Consider the following 22713-nt stretch of genomic DNA (forward strand, 5'->3'; position numbering starts at 1 on the left):
AAAACCGGTTTTAGTAATTTCGATTTTATCCTGTAGTGTAGACGTACCCTGTCACTGTGCACATCTGCATCTGAGCAATAACGGCACCTACCAGCAGTTCCTGGCATTTATCTTCCCCACTCAGTTTAAATGACAGAATCTCTTCTCTCTCTTTCTTCAAACTCTCCAAACGGCTCCGAATTTGTTTCTAACAAAAGAAAAACTGGTTTAATTTTGGTTGTTTTTGGAGGATTTCCCCCCATTTATTTACATTTGCAAGAATGTCAGATACATAATAAAATGGGTGAGTGCTCTAACCACAACTATACAGTCAGTCTCAGGCTTGTGGTCTTTCTCTCTGGCCCAGATGACATTTTATCCACAGTGGAACAGCTTCTCCAGGGGAGAGGGAGGGAGCCCCACATCACAATACCCATGGGTAGGGCACTCCCTGAGAGATGGCAGATCCCTATACCAATCTCTTCTCCTCATCAGGTGGAAGAGGGATTTCAACCAGTGTTTCCTACTTCCCAGGTGGGTACCCTAACCCCTGGGCTAAGAGTTAGGAAGGAGGCTGCCTCTGTGTGTATCAACTTGTGGGGCTTGAAGTGGCAGGTGTGTCATAGGCCACCTACCAGGTTGGGCCCCACACTCTACCTAGGCAGCCGAACGCCTCTCTTCCTCCAGACTGTGAATCGCTCTAGGGCTTATGTGGCAAATAGGTGTCTGGATGTCTAGAGGGAGCCAGCACTGCAGTGTGTATGTCTAGAAATACAGAGATGGTGTAAAATCTGGAACGAGCCAGAAAGGCCCAGACCAACATTTTAGTCACTAACATTGTTGCAAAACCCATCAGGTGCTTTTACAGACAGTTAAGAACAATATTTTAGTGATGAGAACAGACTCATAACACATTGTGCTCCTGGGGAATTCTGCACCGCTGCACAATGCAAGATTTTGCAAAAATTAATATTGGGCACCAAAAATTTCCTTTTTCCCCACAGAAATGGGCTGCAGAGACGTTGGCCACCACTAGGGGCTGCTGGACTTGGCAGAGCCCAGATCTGAAATAGGACAATGCTGGGGGAGGGAACTGGAGAGTCCCCAGCAGCTGTTGCAGTTGCCAGCCCACCCTGAGGGCAGGGAGGAGGCAGCAGCAGGCAGGAAACTCCATGCAAGCCGGGACCCAGCATGAGGCTGTTTCTCCTTCTGGATCCCTGGGCTCTGTGGGAGACGGGCTGTGAGTGTCTGTGCCAGGGGGAACCTCCCAGCTGGGCTCTGGGAGGGACGGGCTGTGAGTGTCTGGCCCCCCGGCTGGGCTCTGGCAGGGAGAAGGCAGAGAAGCAGGAATTGGGCTGTTTTCAGGGTTTCTTTAACTCTCTACCCCTGGGGGAAAATTTGTGTGTGTGTCTGTAGTTACACACAGACTTGTTGACAGGTATTTTGAAATAAATTACCAAAATAATTGAAACTGGTGTGATTGTTTAGTGTTATTTTGACAAACAAAATTTGCAGAATTTTAAAATATTGTGCGCAGAATTTTAAATGTTTTGGTGCAGAATTCCCCCAGGAGTAACATTGTCACTAACTCATTTTGGCTCAAAACCATATTTTAAACAGCAATAAATAAATAAATGAATAAAATAAATAAAACTTAAAAAGACCTTGGGGACAATATTTTACCACTGAGAACTGATTCCTAGCACGCTGCCATTAACCTTTTCCAGCGCAGAGCCAGTTTCTAAACACCTAGAAGGACCTGGGGCACAGGGTTCTGGAGTGGCCCAGAGGCTGAAATGTGCAATCAGAGCACATCGCCTTGTGGACAATATTGTACCACTGAGACCTGATTAACAGCTGACTATCATTAACCTCTTCCAGCCCAGAGCCAGTTTTTGAACGCTGATAGGAACCAGGAATACACAGTTGCGAAGTGGCAAAGGGACAAAATTTATACAAATAGCTCATTACCCTGAGGACAGTAGTTTAGGAGTAAGAACTGATTAGCAGCACACTTTTGTTAACCCATTCCAGCCCAGAACCATTTTCAAACCCAGGAGGAGCCTGAATAGTCAGTTCTGAAGTGGCTCGGGGGACCAAAGTTTCACATACAGGTGAGACTGATAAAATGGTAATGAGAAACTCATCTGAATTGACCTTTAACCCGGGTTTTCGGGGGATAATTCGCTTATTACTAAATCCACCGAAAATATTTGGTTCCACAGTGGCACAGGAAAACACCAGCCAAACCGGCCTTTCACTGCCTGCTCTGTGCAATGAAGGATTAATTATTAATAAAACCCTCTGTTCTGAAGTGAAGGGGGGGGATGAGTTGTTTGTCTCCTGCTGCCTGGCTCTGAGTAAAAAGTCTGAGTCTCTCTTGCTCCTTTTTGCTTTGCAGCTGATTTGCTGCTTCTCTCTGTGTACTTCTGTGTACCTACACAGCACAACACATGCACACAAGATGTTCTGTCGTTCCTAGCAGGATCTGTGGCCCAGGTCGGCAGCAGTTCCACTGTAACAGCACTGGGCTGTAGGTTGTACATTTCAGCCCCTGGGAATTCAGAGCTGACTTTTCTGGGTCCTTATTGGTGTGTAAAAATGGTTTGGGGCAGGACCAGGTTAATAACGGTGTGTTATGTCTGTTCTCATTGCTGAAGTATTGTGTGTAAGAGAGTCTAACCGTATCCACTGGTTTTTGCCATAATTTTTTTTTTATTAAAATGCTGTTCCTGGCCATTATAGTTTTACCGTCCTGTGATTTCTTACCTTGTAATCCTCAGCAGCCTCCTCTATGGGAAGCACGGTGTGTTCTCTGTGATCTCCGGACAGGTGGCAAACCACACAAATGGATGTTTGATCCTCTTCGCAGAAGACATCTAAAGCCCTCTGGTGTTTTTCACACACTGTCCCAACTTCTGGTTCTTTTGCTGACTCCAGTGTCAGCATCCTGGCAGCTTCTACAATAGGGTTACCATATTTCAACAATCAAAAAAGAGGATGGGGAGCCCCGTCCCCAGCTAATCCCTCCTACTTCCCGCTTCCTGACTGCCCCCTCAGATCCTCCAGCCCCCCACTCCCTGTCCCCTGACTGCCCCCTCCAGAACCCCCCTGCTCCTTCTCCACCCCCCACCCTTACCCTGCCACCCGGAGCAGCGTGTCGGGCTCCACCCGGAGCAGCAGAGGAGGAGGAGGAGGAGAAGAGGGAGGGGAGGGGAGGGGAGGGGAGGAGGAGAAGAGAGAGGGGAGGGGAAGGGAGGGAGGAGGAGGAGGAGGAGGAGGAGAAGAGGGAGGGGAGAGGCTCGAGAGCTGCCAGGGCGAGCTGAGGCTGCAGGGAGGGAGGAGAAGGAGGAGAGGGGTGGGGGAGGGACAGAGTGGGGGGGAGGGAGGGGAGGGGTTCAAGAGCTGCCAGAGGCCGCTGATCTGAAGCTGCAGGGGAGGGGAAAGCAGCAGTGGCGGGTGGGGGAGCCTCTGGCTGCCGCAGCCCCATGCAAGCGGCTCAATCCGGCCAGCTCTGCGGGGGGGGCGGGGAATCCCAGACACTTTTAGATATTTACAAATCCCCCCCCACACACACACACACTATTTTTAACCCCAAACCCCGGCCATGCCCGGGAGAACCGGATGAAGGGTGACCCCGACCCCGTTCTCCGATATTCCTCCGCTGCCTGCTCGGTTTGGAGTTTCTCTGGGAGAAGGTTTCTCTGCACTCAGGACAGGGGAAGTTTGTACTCAACGCCTCCCAGCACTGAGGGATGCAGGCCTGGCAGCAATGGTGCCCACACGCTAGAGACGCTGGGTCTTTAAAATCATCTAGACACACTGAACAAGTCAGTTCAGGTAGGAGTAGTTGTGCTGGATTCACAGCAGGCCTGGCTGGTTCCTTTCCCTCTTCTCCGAAATGGGCTGGTTCTGAACGTTGCACAGCAAACAGGCCTTTCCTACATGCCCGCTGCCTCGTGTTACAGCTGGGAGGCTGGGAACCTCCTTCTGGTCTGAGTTAGCCCCTGGAGGAGGCACCAGGACAGACTGTGGAGTGGCAGCACCTGACGCTGTCGGTCCCTGCAATGGTGCAGCCTGGCCCCTCTGCAGAACAGCTGATTGAAAAACGGCCCCTGCCACACCCACACCAGCACAGGGTTTACAATGGCTCTGGTGGCACCAGGCCCACAAAGGGTTAATCCAGCCTGGGCCACAGCCCAGCAATGGAAAGGGTCAGCAACTTCCCAGCACCAGCTGAACGCCCAAGCAGCCCGGGGAGCGCAGTGCGGGGGTGCAGGCGGTGCTGGGAGTTGTAGATCAGCCAGGGACCTGCGGCCTGCGCCGCCAGCTGCTCTACTCGTCCCAGAATGCCGCGTGCCACGCTGCCGGCGGCCCCAGCTGAAGTGAGCGGAGCGGACCGAATAGAAACCCCAAGCCAGGGGAGGGGAGAGTCTGGGTTGGCTCAGTGTGGGACCATAGCTCCCCTCTGCTGCGGTAGGTCACCATCAAGTTCTCCCCAGCCCGGAGATGGACTCCAGCAGGGTCCACTGGACGTGAGCCAGGTGTTTTCCTGGACGCTGGTGGCTCCCAGGCCAGGATCTTCAGGGCATGATCCAGACACTCTCCCAGCTCTGGCGTCAGACTCCCGCTCCGCTCCAGTTGGCTCTGGGCTGCCCAGGCTGAGCTGTTCCATGCTGGGGCAGATATGGGCCAGGGAGATCAGCCAGCCGAGGCTCGTCTCCTTCAGCACAGCCCAGGACCACTCGGCCTCGTATGGCGCCAGCTCATGGGGTCCTTTGCGGGACTGGAGCCAGCAGCACCAGCCCCATGGCCGGCACCACCCTTACCCACTGACTAATCTGACACTGGCCAGGAGGAGATGATTTCCTCACCCCTCATCATGGCCTGCAATCATGGAGTCCTCCCCAATTCCATAAAACCAACCTACAATCATGGTACGGGCCTCCTGAGGTAAGCCCACCGCCCATGCCTGCCTTTCTCCCTCGCCCCCCCAAGGCCATATTGTAATTCTTGGGCGACGTACACACGTCACAACCGTCCCCGCTGTCTCCCAGAGAGAATCCACCAGATGGTTTGCTACAGCCTGTCTGTCCAAAGCACCTGAGTCAGCGCAGGAGGAAGCTTTTTCAGAAGAGGAAAACGAACCCGAAGAGGAAGCTACCCTCCAGCACACTTCTCTCATCTCTCCCAGATGAGGCTCTGCTAACCACCCCCATCACTAGGGGAAGATTTTAAGAACTTTCTGGATCTTACCAAGAGGGTGGCAAACAGCTGCATATTCCCCTACAGGAGGTGGCAGATACACGTCATAAGCTGGTGTCAATTCTGCACACCATCTTCTCATCTAGAATTGTCCTCCCAATTAATGAGGTGATTCTAGATCCTACCAAAGTCATTTGGCAGACACCAGCCTCCATCGTACTATCCAGCAACAGAGTGTAAAAAAAAAACCCAACCCTACATCTCTACCCAAAGAGGCAGACTTTGTTTTCAACATCCGCAACCCAACTCCATCATAGTGGATGTGGTTAATGCACGAATCAAGCAACATGATGCCAAGTCAACTCCATACGATCAGGCTCGGCAAGATGGCGTATTCATCGACAACATTACTGGTTAGAGTCATGAATTACCGAACTGTCACGGCCAAATACAATTTTATTAATTATGGGAAACCCAGTGTGTTTCTGGAACATTACTGGAAAGGCAAAAAGAACAGATTCAGACCATTCTTAGAGGAGATAGACAGTTAATAGCCAGACCGGTCCTAGAGATAGCACTGGATGTAGCTGTTACAGCTGCCCGCCCAGTCTCCGTGACAATGGTACTGAGGTGGGTTGTGTTGTGTTGTTTTGGTTTGGTTTTGGCCACACCTCTCTAGATTGCCCAAAGAGCTACAGACTTCCAGTTTGAAGGGCCAAACTCTTTGCAAAGCTTTCTCCAGCTGCTGCCTTCCTCCGGTCCGCACTCCTCCTTTCAGCCCCGACCCCCGGGCCTGCCCAGCTCTGCAGCGGGCGGAGACCAGCAACCCCAGCCTCCGACTCGGTGCCCACACAGAACCTGAAAAGGAGCCGCAGCGGCTGCCCAGCCAGCGCCGGAGACCCTGGGGTGGCTGCAGCACCCAGAGCTGGAGAGAGAGACCCCCTAGGAAGGACAGAGGAGATGGAGGGAGTGCCCCCAACCCCCCAGAGGCTCATGTCAAGACACTGAACAGCTGAGCTCTGTCCTGTATTGTTGGCAACCCTCTCCTGGTGTCTACCCCTGCAGCTGCCGTCTGCCCCATCCCCAGCACGTAGCCGGTCACTCGCCCTGGGCATTGCTGCGAAGCTGGGTGAGGAGAAAGGGCAAGAAACACGACCCATCAACCCACTGCCTGAGCAGCATCCTCTAGGTGCTGACTTTCCTGGTAGCCCAGGGTCCGTGAGGTCTGGTTTCACCTATGGCCCGGTTCACCTGAGGCCTGGGTTCTCTAAGGCCTGGTTTCCATGGCACTGGGTTTCTCTAAGGCCTGGTTTCCATGATACCTGGTTTCTCTGAGGCCTGGTTTCCATGGCACCTGGTTTCTCTGAGGCCTCGTTTCCATGGTACTGGGTTTCTCTAAGGCCTTGTTTCCCTCGCACCTAATTTGTCTAAGGCCCAGTTTTCATGACACCTGGTTTCTCTGAGGCCTGGTTTCCATGGCACTGGGTTTTTCTAAGGCCTGGTTTCCATGGCACTGGGTTTCTCTGAGGCCTGGTTTCCATGGCACTGGTTTCTCAGAGGCCTGGTTTCCATGGCACTGGTTTCTCAGAGGCCTGGTTTCCATGGCACTGGTTTCTCTGAGGCCTAGTTTCCATGATACCTGGTTTCTCTGAGGCCTGGTTTCCCAGGTGCTGACCTTCCTGGTGGCCCAGGCTTCATGAGGTCTAGTTTCCCTGTGGTCCAGTTTGCCTGAAGCCTGGATTCTCCGTGGCCCTGGTTCCCAGACGCCGGCTTTCCATGGCACTGGGTTTCTCTAAGGCCTAGTTTCCATGATACCTGGTTTCTCTGAGGCCTGGTTTCCATGGCACCTGATTTCCTGAGGCCGGGTTACTCTGAGGCCTCGTGTCCCTCATGCCAACCACCCTCATCACCTGGGTCTCTCTGTTCCCTACGGCCCAATTCCTACACAGCTGGAGTCCATTGCACCCAGTGTCCCCAGGGCTGGTTTCTGTAGCATCCCTGCGCGTGCTCTGGCCAAGCCACAGATTTTGCTCTTTCCATCTCTCTGAGGGAGCCAACCCCGGCAGCCCTGTGTGGATTTGATGCCTTTGTGGGCTCGCTTAGCTGCTCGCTGCCTCTCTCTCCCCCTTCTCTATCTGATTCTGCGTCTCTCTGCCCAGGGGAGAAGGGGAGTTATGCTGGGGCAGGGGAGCACTGGGATGCTGGGGGACATCAGGCGAGGAGCTGAGCGGCTGCTTTGGGAAGGCCATTTCCCAGTTCAGCCGGGAGCCCCCCTGCATGCAGGGGAACGCCAGGATGAAGGTCTGTTCAGAGAGAAGGATCCTGGAGTTCCTCATGGAGGTGACAGAAGTCACTGCCCTGCCCACCCGCTCCACAACGAGGGGTGGGTGTTTCGGCCCGTAGTGCACCAAGTGGGGGCTCGTTCAGCCCATCATGCACTGTGGGCCAAGCTGGAGTCGCCATCTTTGTGAGGGGCGAATAGATCACCAGCTGCGGCCTCCATCTTGAAGAGGGGCGACATTAAGGTCTGGGGCAGCCCGTCATCTTTGTGAGGGGCACGGCTAACCACGGGCAGGCGGGTTGGGCAGGGGACTGTTCCTGTGAGATTTGGGAGGGTGAAGACACCCTGAATGCCACCCCCCTGTGCCAGTGCGTACGGGTGGAGGGGCGCTAGAGGGGACACATGGATCTTGGGGCTATGGAGGTGGGAGGAAGAGGGGGCTGGAGGTGCCATATGAGGCCTCTTGGCCATAGAGAGGAAGGCCTTGGGTAGGACCAGGTTTGCAGTGGTGCCAGGGCCACACTCAGAACAGGCCCCAGTGCCCACCCTGAGGTCCCTCACCGCTCCACTTTTCCCTCCCCCCATGTGTGGGGGGCTTCAGGAGGGAAGAGGAAGAAGATGAGCGGAGACAGAACCCACAAAACATGAATCCGGCCCTGCCTTGGGGGCTAGAGCACTCATTCATTGGGGTGGGGTGTTCGAGGGGGTCACAGAGACAAGGGCAGGCGAGAGGGGCTGTTCGGGGCCCCAGGACAGGCTAGAGGTGGGGAGAAGGGACTCGGTAGGCAGGGAGGGGGGATGTGGAGGTATAACCACCATGGAGACACTAGGGAAGGGGGGCAAAGGGCCTGTAGACGGTTCCGCCGGGGCTCGACCCTCCCTGAGGGGGAGGGGAGCCACACCACCTCGTTACACCCCCCTCCCCAAGTCCGGCCCCCACCTGTTGGGGCCGGGCTGTCCCATCTCCTCGAGGCAGGACAGGAAATCCACTTTGGCATGGTCCTTGCCCACCCTATGCTGGATGGTGAACGCATAGGGCTGCAAGGCCAGATACCAGCACATGATGCGGGCATTGTTGTCCTTCATCCTCACAAGTCATTGAAGGGGGGCGTGGTCCGTAATGAGGGTGAATGGGCCGCCCAAGAGGAATAACCGGAGGGCCTCGAAGGCCCACTTGACCGCGAGGGCCTCCTTCTCAATCGTGGCATAATTCCACTCTCGGGGAAACAGTTTCTGACTGATATACAGCACGGGGTGATCACCTCCATCTCCTTCTTGGGACAAGATGGCCCCCAAGCCAACGTCAGACGCATCTGTCTGGAGGACAAAGGGCTTGTCGAAGTCGGGGCTGTATAGAACTGGTTCTCGACACAAGCAGCTACGGAGCGTTCTGAAGGCTGCCTCACACTCGGGGTTCCATTGTACCGTCCGAGGGCTGCTCTTCTTTAGTAGCTCGGTCAGGGGGGCTGCTGTGGACGCGAAATGGGGAATAAACCGCCGATAATACCCCACGAGCCCCAGGAAGTGCCGCACCTGCCGCTTTGTTGTCGGGGTGGGGCACTCCGCTAGGGCCTGCACTTTCCCCACAAAAGGCTTCACCTGTCCCTGCCCAACGGTATAGCCGAGGTACTTCGTTTCTTCCCAGGCTATCCGGCACTTTTTGGGGTTTGCGGTTAACCCCGCCTGTTGAAGGGTCCGGAGAACCGCCGCGACCCGAGTTAGGTGGTCATCCCAGCAGCGGCTGTAGATCACCACGTCATCCAGGTAGGCAGCGGCATACTTCTGGTGAGGTCGCAAGAGGTGATCCATGAGCCGCTGAAAGGTCGCGGGTGCCCCATGGAGACCGAAAGGCATCCTGGTGAACTGGTACAGTCCGGACAGAGTGGCAAAGGCGGTCTTCTCTTTGGACGACTCTTCCAGCAGGATTTGCCAGTACCCCTTGCTGAGGTCCAGCGTGGTGATGTACCAGGCCTCCCGAGGTGGCCGAGCAGCTCGTTGACTCGGGGCATCGGGTAGGCATCGAAACGGGATATGGCATTAACTTTCTGGAAATCTGTGCAGAAGCGTCGAGAGCCATCAGGCTTGGGTACGAGAACCACCGGACTGCGCCACTCACTCCGGGACGGTTCAACGACCCCCAGGGCGAGCATGGCTTGAACCTCGTCCTCCACCGCCTGGCGCATTCGGTATGGTATCGGCCGGGCAGTCTCCCACACGACCTTCCCTGGTTTGGTCTGGATCCTATGACAGGTGACAGTCGTGCAGCCCGGTAGGGCTGTGAAGGTCCGTCGGAAGGCCTGCATGAGACATTTGGCCTGTCGCTGTTGCTTGACCGTCAGGGCGCTCCCCAGCGCGGGTTCCATCACCTCCTCTGTCTGGGCCACCTCTGGACCTAGTTCCAGCTCTGGCGGACATGGGTCGATTAATAGGCCCTCTCGGTCACGCCACGGTTTCAGCAGATTAACATGGTATATTTGCTTCTCCCTCCGGCGACCGGGTTGGCAGATCTCATAGTTGACAGGCCCCACTTTCCTGAGTACCTCGTAGGGGCCCTGCCACCAGGCCAACAATTTCGATTCGCTGGAGGGCAGGAGCAGTAGGACTCGGTCTCCGGGGCCAAATTCCCGTGCGCGCGCGCCTTGATTATAGCTTCGCTCCTGCCTCTCCTGGGCTGCTTTTAGGTTTTCCCGCGCTAGGGACCCTGCTTGAGTTAGGCGTTCCCATAGCTGGAGGACGTACTGGAGGAGCCCCTGGTCGGGGAGGCCGACTGCTCCCACATCTCCTTCATTAGGTCCAGCAGGCCCCGAGGCCTCCGCCCGTATAGGAGCTCAAAGGGGGAGAATTTGGTCGACGCCTGGGGGACCTCTCGGACAGCCAGGAGCAGCGGCGGGAGGAGTTGGTCCCAATGGCGTAGCTCGTCTGGCGGGAACCGTCTCATCATGTCCTTGAGGGTCCGGTTGAACCGCTCTACCAATCCGTCAGTTTGGGGGGTGGAGACAGAGGTCCGCAGTTGTTTTACCCCCAGGAGTCCGGCAGACTTGGTTTAGCAACCGGGATGTAAAATTAGTGCCCTGGTCCATCAGGATCTCCTTAGGCAGCCCCACGCGGCGAAGACCTTCACTAATTCGCCCGCGATGGTCTGGGCCGTGATGCTCCGCAAGGGGATGGCCTCTGGAAACCGGGTGGCATAGTCGACCAGGACCAGGACGTATTGAAAGCCGGCTGCGCTCCAGGGAAGCGGGCCGACCAAGTCCATTGCGACGCACTCAAACGGGGTTTGTCAATCAATGGCATGGGAACCAAGGGCGCTTTGGGTGTTCGGGCTGGTGCAGCCAACTGACACTCCGGGCAGGAGTTGCAGTATTGTTTTACCTCTCCATCCAGCCCCGGCCAGTAGAACCGAGCCCGAATTCGTGCCAGGGTCTTTTCATACCCCAGGTGGTCCGCGGCTGGTACATCATGGGCCAAGCTCATGACGGCCTGCCGATGGCATCGGGGCACGAGGAGTTGCGTCCGCGGTTCTTGTGTGCGGGGGTCCCGCTCCACCCCATAAAGCCGGTCCCGGAGAGCTCAAAGTGGGGCCACTGTGTAGCCCAGGCCAGGGTCGATAATGGACCCATCAATTGCGGCCAGCTGTTCGTAGGCCCGTTGGAGAGTGGGGTCAGCCCGCTGGTCCCAGCAGAAGTCCATGTCAAAACGGGGTTGCAGGGGGCGCTCCCTCGATTAACTCCTCGGCCTCTGGGGTTTCTAGTCTGGCCCCCTCGGCGTCTGTCTCGGCTTTCTCTGGGGTTTCCCTGGGGACTCGGCCGCTAGGGCCGGTATAGACCGAAGGAGCCCGTCAAAGGCGGGCCAGTCACGTCCCAGGATAACAGGATAGGCCAGTCGAGGGCCCACGCCGACGATCAGCGACCGAGTGAGGCCGTTAACAGTCAGGCGGGCCCGAGCACTGGGATAGGACTGAACATCCCCGTGGATACATTGTAGGTAAATGGCCCCAGACTAGGATCGATCGGGGGCCCCAGAGCCTGACGGGACCAGCGTTTGACCACAGCCTGAGTCGACCAAGGCCGTGGTGGCTTGGTCCTCCACGAGTACCGGGACTGTGAGCTTCGGGGGCTGAGGCCGCCAGGCCCGGCCCTCTCCTGCGCAGACCTGCCCGAAGTCGCACTCCATCTCTGGGCAGTCCCGCTGTAAGTGGCTGGTCCTCCCGCATCTAAAGCAAGGTCCTACTTCGGAGTGTCCGCGCCGGGGACCCGGTGGCCTGAGGGCTTCGAGGGCTTCAGCAGGGCTCCGACGGACCCGCAGGGGAGGTCCCCGAACCTGTGTGCGGGCCAGGCTCCGCGCGTTGGGTCCGCAGCGCTGGTTCAGGGCCCAGTCCATGGACTCAGCCGCCGCCTGTCCCGGCGAGCCGGATCCTCTCCTGCTTCCACGAGTTTGGTCGGGCCCCAAGGCGGGTGGCCGGAAGGCCAGCCCCACAGGAGCCTCCGCCGTGAGGAAATCCTCCATCAGGGAGACGGCTGCCCCCAGGGTGGTAGGCCGGTGGCGGAGCACCCAGGCCCTTCCTCGAACCGGCAGGATATGTACGAATTGTTTGAGGACCACCGGCTCCGTTACTTCCTCCGCCGTCCGGGTTTCTGGCTGCAGCCAATGGTGGCAGGCCTCTTTCAGGCTTGTGCAACTAAGCGGGGACGGGCACTGGTCGGATAGGTCTGGCCCCGGAACCGTTGTCGGAAGGTTTCGGGGCTGACGTCCAAGGCGTCGAGGATCGCGGCCTTCACCCGATCATACTCCTTGGCGTCCTCTGTGGCCAACCCGTGGTAGGTCAGCTGGGCGGGGCCCGGTTAAATACGGGGCCAGAAGGGTGGCCCATTGGGCTCGGGCCCATCCAGTGACCAGGGCCATGCGCTCGAAGGTGACCAAGAAGGCCTCAGGGTCATCCCCCGGGCCCATCTTGGTCAGGCGCAGGGGCGCCGGTGGCCGGGGACCCGCGGGGTCCTCCCCTGTGGCCCCTTCGGGGACTCCGGGCAGCAGGCCCGAGAAGCGTCCGTAGCTGGGCCCTGAGTTGCTGGATGAGTTGTTGCTGGTGCTCCAACTGAGCGACATGTTGCTGTCGTTGCTGCTGGAGGTGGGCGGCATCTCGCTGTTGCTGCTGCTCGAGATGGGCGGCCTCCTGCTGTTGCTGCTGCAGCAGTTGCGCCGCCTGCTGCCGTTCCTGGCTCTCCGTCAGCAGCTGGACCAGCCATTCAACACCCATGTTCCCGGTCCTGGGGACACCAGGCTGCACTAGCATCCTTCTACCAGCCCCTTCTCACAGGGGCACGGGTTCAGAAGGTCCCTGGTCAGGTGCCAGTTGTAGACGGGTTCCGCCGGGGCTCGACCCTGCCTGAGGGGGAGGGGAGCCACACCGGCCTCGATGTCTTCCCTGCAATTACAGTCTGCTCTGGCCTTCGGCAGGTCAGAGCAGTGACAAAGTCGGAGGGGGCTTAGCCCTTGGTTCGGGCGGGGCACCAAACACAGTTAAACAGCTCTGGCCTCTTCAACTGGGCAGAGGGGGGAATCTGCCACCCGGTTACAGGGTGGTAGGGGGAACGCAGGCCCATCCACTCCTCTGCGTTCCAGCCCGGGGCCCCTGGTAGCGGCCGTCACCGCTACCAGTGGTCAGTGGGGTCCTGACCACAACACACTGACATGGGCAACGGTAGCTCTGCAGCCTGACTGGAGTCAGCTGCCCCCGGGGCTACTTCCTAATTCCCCCTCTATTCCTACCTGGTCCGGGGCCTCTGGTCCGGAGACGTCCAGGACCATCGGTTCCTCGCAGTCCGGGCTGGGCGGCAGGTCTGGTAGGGTTTCAGGGAATTCGGGCCACGCCTGGTCTGGGGGCCCCTCGTCGCAGTAGGGGCGAGGCAGCTCGGGCGGCCCCTCACCGTAGTAGGGGCGAGGCGGCTCAGGCGGCCCCTCGTCGCAGTAGGGGCGAGGCGGCTCGGGCGGCCCCTCGCCGTAGTAGGGCGAGGCGGCTCGGGCGGCCCCTCGCCGTAGTAGGGGCGAGGCGGCTCGGGCGGCCCCCTCGCCGTAGTAGGGGCGAGGCGGCTCGGGCGGCCCCTCGTCGTAGTAGGGGCGAGGCGGCTCGGGCGGCACCTCGTCGTAGTAGGGGCGAGGCGGCTCGGGCGGCCCCTCGTCGTAGTAGGGGCGAGGCGGCTCGGGCGGCCCCTCGTCGTAGTAGGGGCGAGGCGGCTCGGGCGGCCCCTCGTCGTAGTAGGGGCGAGGCGGCTCGGGCGGCCCCTCGCCGTAGTAGGGGCGAGGCGGCTCGGGCGGCCCCTCGTCGTAGCAGGGGCGAGGCGGCTCGGGCGGCCCCTCGTCGTAGCAGGGCGAGGCGGCTCGGGCGGCCCCTCGCCGTAGCAGGGGCGAGGCGGCTCGGGCGGCCCCTCGCCGTAGCAGGGGCGAGGCGGCTCGGGCGGCTCCTCGTCGCAGTAGGGGCGAGGCGGCTCGGGCGGCCCCTCGCCGTAGCAGGGGCGAGGCGGCTCGGGCGGCCCCTCGTCGTAGTAGGGGCGAGGCGGCTCGGGCGGCTCCTCGTCGCAGTAGGGGCGAGGCGGCTCGGGCGGCCCCTCGTCGTAGTAGGGGCGAGGCGGCTCTGGCAGCTCCTGGTCTCGGCCTCTGGCTGGGGCAGCCTCCCAGTCACGAGTGGCGGCCGGCACGTCTGCTCCTGCCGGTGGCCGAGCCGCAACTGAAGTCTGGGGCCCGGCTTTTATTCTTCCGGGACGCCGCCTGACCCTTTGAGGGGCGGGACTTCCGCTCAGTGGCCCCGCCCCCTTGGATGACTGACGGGGCTCGACCCTCCCTGAGCGGGAGGGGAGCCACACCACCTCGCTACAGGGCCCCAAACTCAATAGAGATGCAGGGAGAAGTACTGGCTGCCTGGGGCTAGGGGAAGAGGGGGTGGCAGAAGGAGGCAAGCAGAGCCTTGGCCGGCCATTGTAGGGCCATAGCCCCTTTCTCAGCCTCCCTTGTGCCCCATCCCGGGAGTCCTTCCTGCTTCCCCCATCACCGTGGTGCCTCAGACCGCCCCACCTCACCCCCAGAGGCCTGCTCTTCCCCCACTCCCCTTTGTCGATTGAGGGGTGCAGAGGAACATTTTGGGGGTAGCGGTGAACCTGATCAATTTGGAATGAATCCATTTCAGAAGGAAAGAGTCTCCAGGGGAACTAACAGTGTCCACATCAGCACTTTTGTTGGTGAAACTTATGTCGGTGAGGGGTGGGTTTTTCCCACACCTCTGACCAACGTAACATTTTACTGATAAATGGGCTAGTGTAGACATGACCTTAGTAAATGCTGATTTTCTGGATGGCCTCCTGTAGACAAACCCCGAGTTAAATGCACTCAGGCATCCTCATGGACGAATTGTAAATAGTTTTTATTATGAAACAAACCCCTAGAAAACCCTTTAAATAAAGCAGAAATAATTCACAGGGTTTTACAAGTGCACCGAGGGAATGTTCCACTTCCACCACCCATACACTATAGCCCAGCGCTTGCAAGGCACCACTCCCTACACCTGTAACCCTTCTGCCTGTCAGAGTTGGTAGCAACAAGGGCCGGGTTCAGTATCCACGGGTTCCCTTTCAATAACAATGCAAAAACCGGCTTGAGCCCCCACCCAGTGACCTGGGACACTTACATACCACCCCCTGGGTGCCTCTAAGAGGCAATACTTCCCCTCTCGCAAACATGGAGTCTGAGTGTAGCAAAATCCTTTAATAAAGGAGGGAAACAATGCAGCATTATGTTGGGGAAACACCACAACAGGATTCCTAACACAAACCAGGAGCAAAAGACCCACCTCCAAGTAAGTTTGGCAGTGTCCTTTTCCCCTCAGGGTCTTAAATCCAGCAACCCAAAAATCACCCAAAAGTCCATCAATTCAAATGTCTCTGTCCCTGGTCAGTGCAGCCTCAGAGTTCAAAAGTTTATCTGCAGAGTTTACCTCCCAGCCTGGGTGGCAATGGGGGGAGGGGGCATGGGTGTGTTAAGGGGCACCTTACATGGTCCGAGGCCAACTACCCCACCTCTCCATGGGGTTCTGCTGCAGCCTGCACCTTGAGCCACTCCCCTCACCAGCCGTCCCATGAGCTGCTCCAGCCATTCCGCAAACTGCTCCACTCCACCAGCCGCTCAGTAATATATCTTCAGGGGCCCCCCAATTAACACAGCACTCAGCAATTTCAGCTCTTAGGATTTCAGTTTATGGTAGAGGAGCCTCCGTGCTGGCACACCATTGGCCCAAAGTGAATTCAGTTCAGCAGCGTGTAGCTAGACTCTTAATGGAATCAAAATTAGCTCTGATATTCCACAGTAGGGAGAGAAGAAGGTGCAATTACTCTTCCGGGCCCTCAAAAGGTGCCCATACTATCAAGTACAACTACCTATCCCCAGTCTCTCTCCATTCACTGGGTTTTTGGAACCCATGTCCCTTGTCTAGCGAGTGTTACTCAGTTGATGGCAAGTCCCTCTGTCATAAAACAGTTCCACTGTCCTTGATTCACATAATCAGGGTATCAGAGGGGTAGCTGTGTTTGTCTGGATCTGTAAAAAGCAACAGAGTCCTGTGGCATCTTCAAGACTAACATGTCGTCTGAAGAAGTGGGTATTCACCCACGAAAGCTCATGCTCCAGTACATCTGTTAGTCTATAAGGTGCCACAGGACTCTCTGTTGCTTTATAGTCAGGGTAACAACACTTTATTATTCCTGCCCAATAACAGAGAAACTGGGATCCCACAGCAGCCAAAGTGACCATTTGAGCTCATGCTAGGCAGGGTGGGTGTGCCTATGCAAACAAGATCAGCCCCTGAAGCTCTTTTCCCCAACTCACCACAATTCACCCCCAGATGTCAGGGTAGAGCTCACCCTGACTCTGCTTGCACACCCCTTTCCACAGTCTACCCTCGCACATGTACAGCCATGGGACTCAAACTATGAACAACAAGCATCCCTGAAACGACTCCCCCGGGTGTTAGTGTTTTCTACGGCTGGCTACTCTGCCTCCCAGCTGTTGTTAAGGCTGTCCCTTTGCTCTCACAGCTCTTGTGCAGAGCACAACATGTGGTTACAATGTTCTGAATTTTTCCTGCTGCTTCCAGCCCATCCCTTAAACAGTGTCATCTGCCCTTCAGGCAGCCCAATGCACTCCCCCACCATTCTGCACTACCAGGGCCATAGTGAAATGTTCGTTCTTTCTGTCCACATGACCTGTGTGTCACTTCATTAACCAGGATATCAGAGGATAAGCTGGGTCTCCCAGAATAAAAGGTTCAACCTCCATGCCATTAATGTCCATAGTGTTCCTAGGGGAAAACAGCCCTTCCTCTGTTCATTTAAACAGCATTGAGTGTTGAAAGATCCTACCAGCACGGACTCTCTCAAACCACCCTGCCTGTCCATCTTTGGCACCCTATGGAGAAATACCACTTTGTGTTTATGAATTCTGTGCCTTGGTTAGGGGGTCAAATGACAGGCACATGGGTCCCAGCAGCTGTCCCCACACAGTTTGGGAACCCCATGTGTGCAAAGCAACCAGTGATTTCCTGGGCATTACCCAGTGTCGTGACCTGGTTGGCCAGCACCTTGTCAATGGCACAGCCGACCTGCCTCAGCATGGCCCCAACAGTTGATCTCCCCGGGCTGAATTGGTTGACTACAGAACAGTAATGTCATGGGGTGGCCAATTTCCAGAGGGCAGCGGTGAGCCACTTCTCCCTGGTATGTGCACCGCGTGTTACTACGTGTCGCTGAAGCTCCAGAGTCAGCTCTGCACAGAGCTCAGAATAGGTAACCTTCCCCAACCGGAAATTATCTCACCACTGCTGGGTCGCCCCAGCCCTGCAGAACCGTCCTTTCCCACCCATCCGTGCTGAGTTCCCAGGCCCAGCAACAGCGCTGAAGCCTGTGCAGCTGATCCAGGAACTGGCCCTCTCGTTCCAACAGCTCAGTATTGTCCTCTGCCTCCTGCTGCCCCCAACACAGCGAGGTCTCTGCCAGAGCATATTCTCCTGCTCCAGCATCATCTGCTCATGAACACTTCTAAGCTTAATTACTAGCTTAGATCTGGTAACGCTGCCACCAGCCAGAAATTCCGCGTCTGGCGCACTCCCTGTCCCCCCCAAAACTTTCCCCTCCCTTGGCTGCCTTGACGGACTTCACCAAGTCCCTGGTGAACACAGATTTAAACTCCTTGGATCTTAAAACAAGGAAGAATCAACCATCCACCCTCTTTTCCCCCCACCAATCCCTGGTGAGTTCAGACCCAATCCCCTTGGATCTTAAAACTAGGAAAATCAATCAGATTCTTAAAAAGAAAGCTTTTAATTAAAGAAAGAAAAGGTAAAAATCATCTCTGTAAAATCAGGATGGAAAATACTTTACAGGGTACTCAGATTTCACAGAGCCCAGAGGAAACCCCCTCTAGCCTTAGATTCAAAGGTACAGCAAACAGAGGTAAAAATCCTTCCAGCAAAAAGAAACATTCACAAGTTGAGAAACAAACATAAGACTAATCCACCTTGCTTGGCTATTATTTACAATTTTGAAACATGAAAGTCTGATTCAGAAAGATTTGGAGAGCCTGGATGTACGTCTGGTCCCTCTTAGTCCCAAGAGCGAACAACGAAAAAACAAACAGCACAAACAAAGACTTCCCCCCACCAAGATTTGAAAGTATCTTGTCACCCTATTGGTCCTCTGGTCAGGTGTCAGCCAGGTTTACTGAGCTTCTTAACCCTTTACAGGTAAAAGAGACATTAACCCTTAACTATCTGTTTATGACACAGACCAAGCTACCTCTGTGTATTGGCGGTTGCCACCATGGCAGAGGGGAGCAGTGCTGGATACAGGCTGGCTGGCAGCAGGTTGACAATGGTGCAAGCCCAGGCCGAAAGGAACCATGGGGGTGCAGACAGCGGAAATCTGGGACTTTTTAAAAAAAAAGTTTGACCCACCTGGCTTCCACAGTGCACAGCAAAAACAATCCCAGGATGCTCGCTGCTCAGAAGTGAAGCAAAGAACCATGGGATGTCCCTGGAGGATGCTACACCATCAGTTCACAGCAAATGGCCACTGTGTATACCACTTTCTGAGCTGAAAACAGATTGGGCCCTGCGTGGGCACGCGTTTGCATCCTGCAAGTTACCCGACACGCAACAAAGAGCTTTGGATTAAAGCCCCCATGTAGGTGCATATTTAGCCTCTGCCCAACACTGCAGTTTACGGGAGAAGTCTAGAAATCCATGGCCACCATCCTGACACCTGAACCATGTATTGGAATCTCCCCTCCTCTCCTTCACACACGGTGAGTAAATTCTCCCCCCGCCCAGAGACAAATTTCATCTCCCCCATGCCCCACCGGATCAGCAGCCTGGCATTCTCCTGCACGCACTGGGGCTCCTGAACGAACTGGTCCAAGGCGTGGGAAATACAGGCTCTTGGGGTACTGGTGTCTTCCTGACAGGACCCCAATTTTCTCAACACTCTCTGGAGGCTGTCGGCGCTCAGTGGTTCTGGGTGGGTGCGTAACCGAGCCAGGTACATGTGCATGGGGAGCTCCCCAACCTCATATTGGGGTCTCCCGTCCCTGTAGTGCACAAAGATCTCACAATGCCCCTTCCCTGACAGGAACTCCAGGGTCCCTCCATCCCACCAGATCCCCATCCTGGCGTTCTTCTGCACACATGGGGGCTCCCGGCTGAACTGGGAAATGGCCTCCCGAAAACAGCTCCTCAGCTCCTCGCCCAGCACCCCCCAGCGCCCCAGTCTGTCCCACACCCTCACTAGGTCTGCGATGCTCAGCGGCTCTGGGCTGGTGTGTGACCAAGTCACTGGCCTGTCCCCTCCCAGCTCTGTGATGTGATACTGGGGTTCCCCAACGGCGAGGCACACTGAGATCTCACACTGTCCCTGGCCAGAGACAAAACTCGAGCTCCTGCCCATCCCACCGGATCAGCAACTGGCGTTCTCCTGCACACACCAGGGCTCCCAGATGAACTGGGAAATGGCCTCCCCAAAGCAGCCGCTCAGCCCCTCACCCAGCACCCCCCAGTGCCCCAGTCTGCCCCGCACCCTCGCTAGGTCTGCGACACTCAGTGGTTCTGGGCTGGCGTGTGACCAAGTCACTGGCCTGTCCCCTCCCAGCTCTGTGACGTGATACTGGGCTTCCCCATCGGCGAGGAGCACCGAGATCTCCCACTGCCCCTGGCCGGAGATGAACTCCAGCTCCCCCCCCGCCCCACCGGATCAGCAGCCTGGCGTTCTCCTGAACACACCGAGGCTCCTGAACGAACTGGTCCAAGGCGTGGGAAATACAGGCTCTCAGGATACCGGTGTCTTCCTGACAGGACCACAATTTTCTCAACACTCTCTGGAGGCTGTCGGCGCTCAGTGGTTCTGGGCGGGTCCGTAACCGAGCCAGGTACATGTGCATGGGGAGCTCCCCAACCTCATATTGGGGTCTCCCGTCCCTGTAGTGTATGGAGATGTCACACTGCCCTTCTCCCGACAGGAGCTCCAGGGTCCCTCCATCCCACCTGATCCTCATCCTGGCGTTCCCCTGCACACATGGGGGCTCCTGGCTGAACTGGGAAATGGCCTCCCGAAAACAGCTGCTCAGCTCCTCGCCCAGCATCCCCCAGCGCCTCAGTCTGTTCTGCATCCTCTCCAGGTCTGCAACGCTCAGCGGCTCTGGGCTGGTGTGTGACCAAGTCACTGGCCTGTCCCCTCCCAGCTCTGTGATGTGATACTGGGGTTCCCCATCGGCGAGGAACACCAAGATCTCACACTGCCCCTGGCCAGAGACAAACTCCAGCTCCTGCCCATCCCAGTGGATCAGCAGCCTGGCGTTCTCCTGCACACACCGGGGCTCCCGGCTGAACCCCTCCCAGACTCTGTAGAAACAGGCCCTCAGTGCAGCAGTGTCTCCCTGACAGAGACCCAGCTCAGTGTAAAATTCCAGCAGGTTGTCAGCACTGAGTGGGTCCCTGCGGGAACGTAACCGGGCCACATACAACTGCACTGGGAGAGTCTCGACATGAAAATGATAACGGGGATTTCCTTCCTGATAGGAAACAGAGAACTTGTACTGCCCCTGCCCAGACAGGAACTCCAGGCTGCCCCTGTCCCAACACAAGCTCATCCTGGCGTTCTTCTGCACATACGGAGGCTCCCGGCTGAACTCGGAAATGGCCTCCCCAAAGCAGCTGCTCAGCTCCTCACCCTGTGCCCCCCAGAGCCCCAGTCTGTCCCACACCCTCGCTAGGTCTGCGATGCTCAGCGGCTCTGGGCTGGTGTGTGACCAAGTCACTGGCCTGTCCCCTCCCAGCTCTGTGATGTGATACTGGGGTTCCCCATCGACGAGGAGCACCGAGATCTCCCACTGCCCCTGGCCAGAGATGAACTCCAGCTCCCCCTCGCCCCACTGGATCAGCAGCCTGGCGTTCTCCTGCACACACCGAGGCTCCTGAATGAACTGGTCTAAGGCGTGGGAAATACAGGCTCTCAAGATACCGGTGTCTTCCTGACAGGACCCCAATTTTCTCAACACTCTCTGGAGGCTGTCTGCGCTCAGTGGTTCTGGATGGGTGCGTAACCGAGCCAGGTACATGTGCATGGGGATCTCCCCAACCTCATATTGGGATCTCCCGTCTCTGTAGTGCACGGAGATGTCACACTGCCCTTCTCCCGACAGGAAACTCCAGGGTCCCTCCATCCCACCAGATCCCCATCCTGGCGTTCTCTTGCACACATGGGGGCTCCCGGCTGAACTGGGAAATGGCCTCCCCAAAGCAGCTGCTCAGCTCCTCGCCCAGCTCCCCCCCAGCGCCCCAGTCTGTCCCGCACCCTCGCTAGGTCTGCGATGCTCAGCGGCTCTGGGCTGGTGTGTGACCAAGTCACTGGCCTGTGCCCTCCCAGCTCTGTGACGTGATACTGGGGTTCCCCATCGGCGAGGAGCACTGAGATCTCACACTGCCCCTGGCCGGAGATGAACTCCAGCTCCCCCTCGCCCCCACCGGATCAGCATCCTGGCGTTCTCCTGAACACACCGAGGCTCCTGAACGAACTGGTCCAAGGCGTGGGAAATACAGGCTCTCAGGATACTGGTGTCTTCCTGACAGGACCACAATTTTCTCAACACTCTCTGGAGGCTGTCGGCGCTCAGTGGTTCTGGGCGGGTCCGTAACCGAGCCACGTACATGTGCATGGGGAGCTCCCCAACCTCGTATTGGGGTCTCCCGTCTCTACAGCACACGGAGATCTCACAGTTCCCTTCTCCCGACAGGAACTCCAGGGTCCTTTCATCCCACCTGATCCTCATCCTGGCGTTCTCCTGCACACATGGGGGTTCCTGGCTGAACTGGGAAATGGCCTCCCCAAAGCAGCCGCTCAGCCCCTCACCCAGTGCCCCCCAGAGCCCCAGTCTGCCCCACACCCTCGCTAGGTCTGCGATGCTCAGCGGTTCTGGGCTGGTGTGTGACCAAGTCACTGGCCTGTCCCCTCCCAGCTCTGTGACGTGATACTGGGGTTCCCCATCGGCAAGGAGCACCGAGATCTCACACTGCCACTGGCCGGAGATGAACTCCAGCTCCCCCCCGCCCCACCGGATCAGCAGCCTGGCGTTCTCCTGAACACACCGAGGCTCCTGAACGAACTGGTCCAAGGCGTGGGAAATACAGGCTCTCAAGATACCGGTGTCTTCCTGACAGGACCCCAATTTTCTCAACACTCTCTGGAGGCTGGCGGCGCTCAGTGGTTCTGGGTGGGCACGGAACCAAGCCAGGTACATGTGCATGGGGAGCTCCCCAACCTCATATTGGGATCTCCCGTCCCTGTAGTGTATGGAGATGTCACACTGCCCTTCTCCCGACAGGAGCTCCAGGGTCCCTCCATCCCACCTGATCCTCATCCTGGCGTTCCCCTGCACACATGGGGGCTCCCGGCTGAACTGGGAAATGGCCTCCCAAAAGCAGCTGCTCAGCTCCTCGCCCCAGCATCCCCAGCGCCTCAGTCTGTTCTGCATCCTCTCCAGGTCTGCAACGCTCAGCGGCTCTGGGCTGGTGTGTGACCAAGTCACTGGCCTGTCCCCTCCCAGCTCTGTGATGTGATACTGGGGTTCCCCATCGGTGAGGAACACCAAGATCTCACACTGCCCCTGGCCAGAGACAAACTCCAGCTCCTGCCCATCCCAGTGGATCAGCAGCCTGGCGTTCT

General features: G+C 57.3%; 1 pseudogene; it reads right to left on the reverse strand.

Moving 5' to 3' along the window:
- Positions 1-22713, reverse strand: part of LOC127032954 (tripartite motif-containing protein 15-like) — a 79991-nt pseudogene that overhangs the window by 49595 nt on the left and 7683 nt on the right.

Source organism: Gopherus flavomarginatus, chromosome 12 (genome assembly GCF_025201925.1).
Source record: "Gopherus flavomarginatus isolate rGopFla2 chromosome 12, rGopFla2.mat.asm, whole genome shotgun sequence".
Classification (NCBI taxonomy): domain Eukaryota; kingdom Metazoa; phylum Chordata; order Testudines; family Testudinidae; genus Gopherus; species Gopherus flavomarginatus.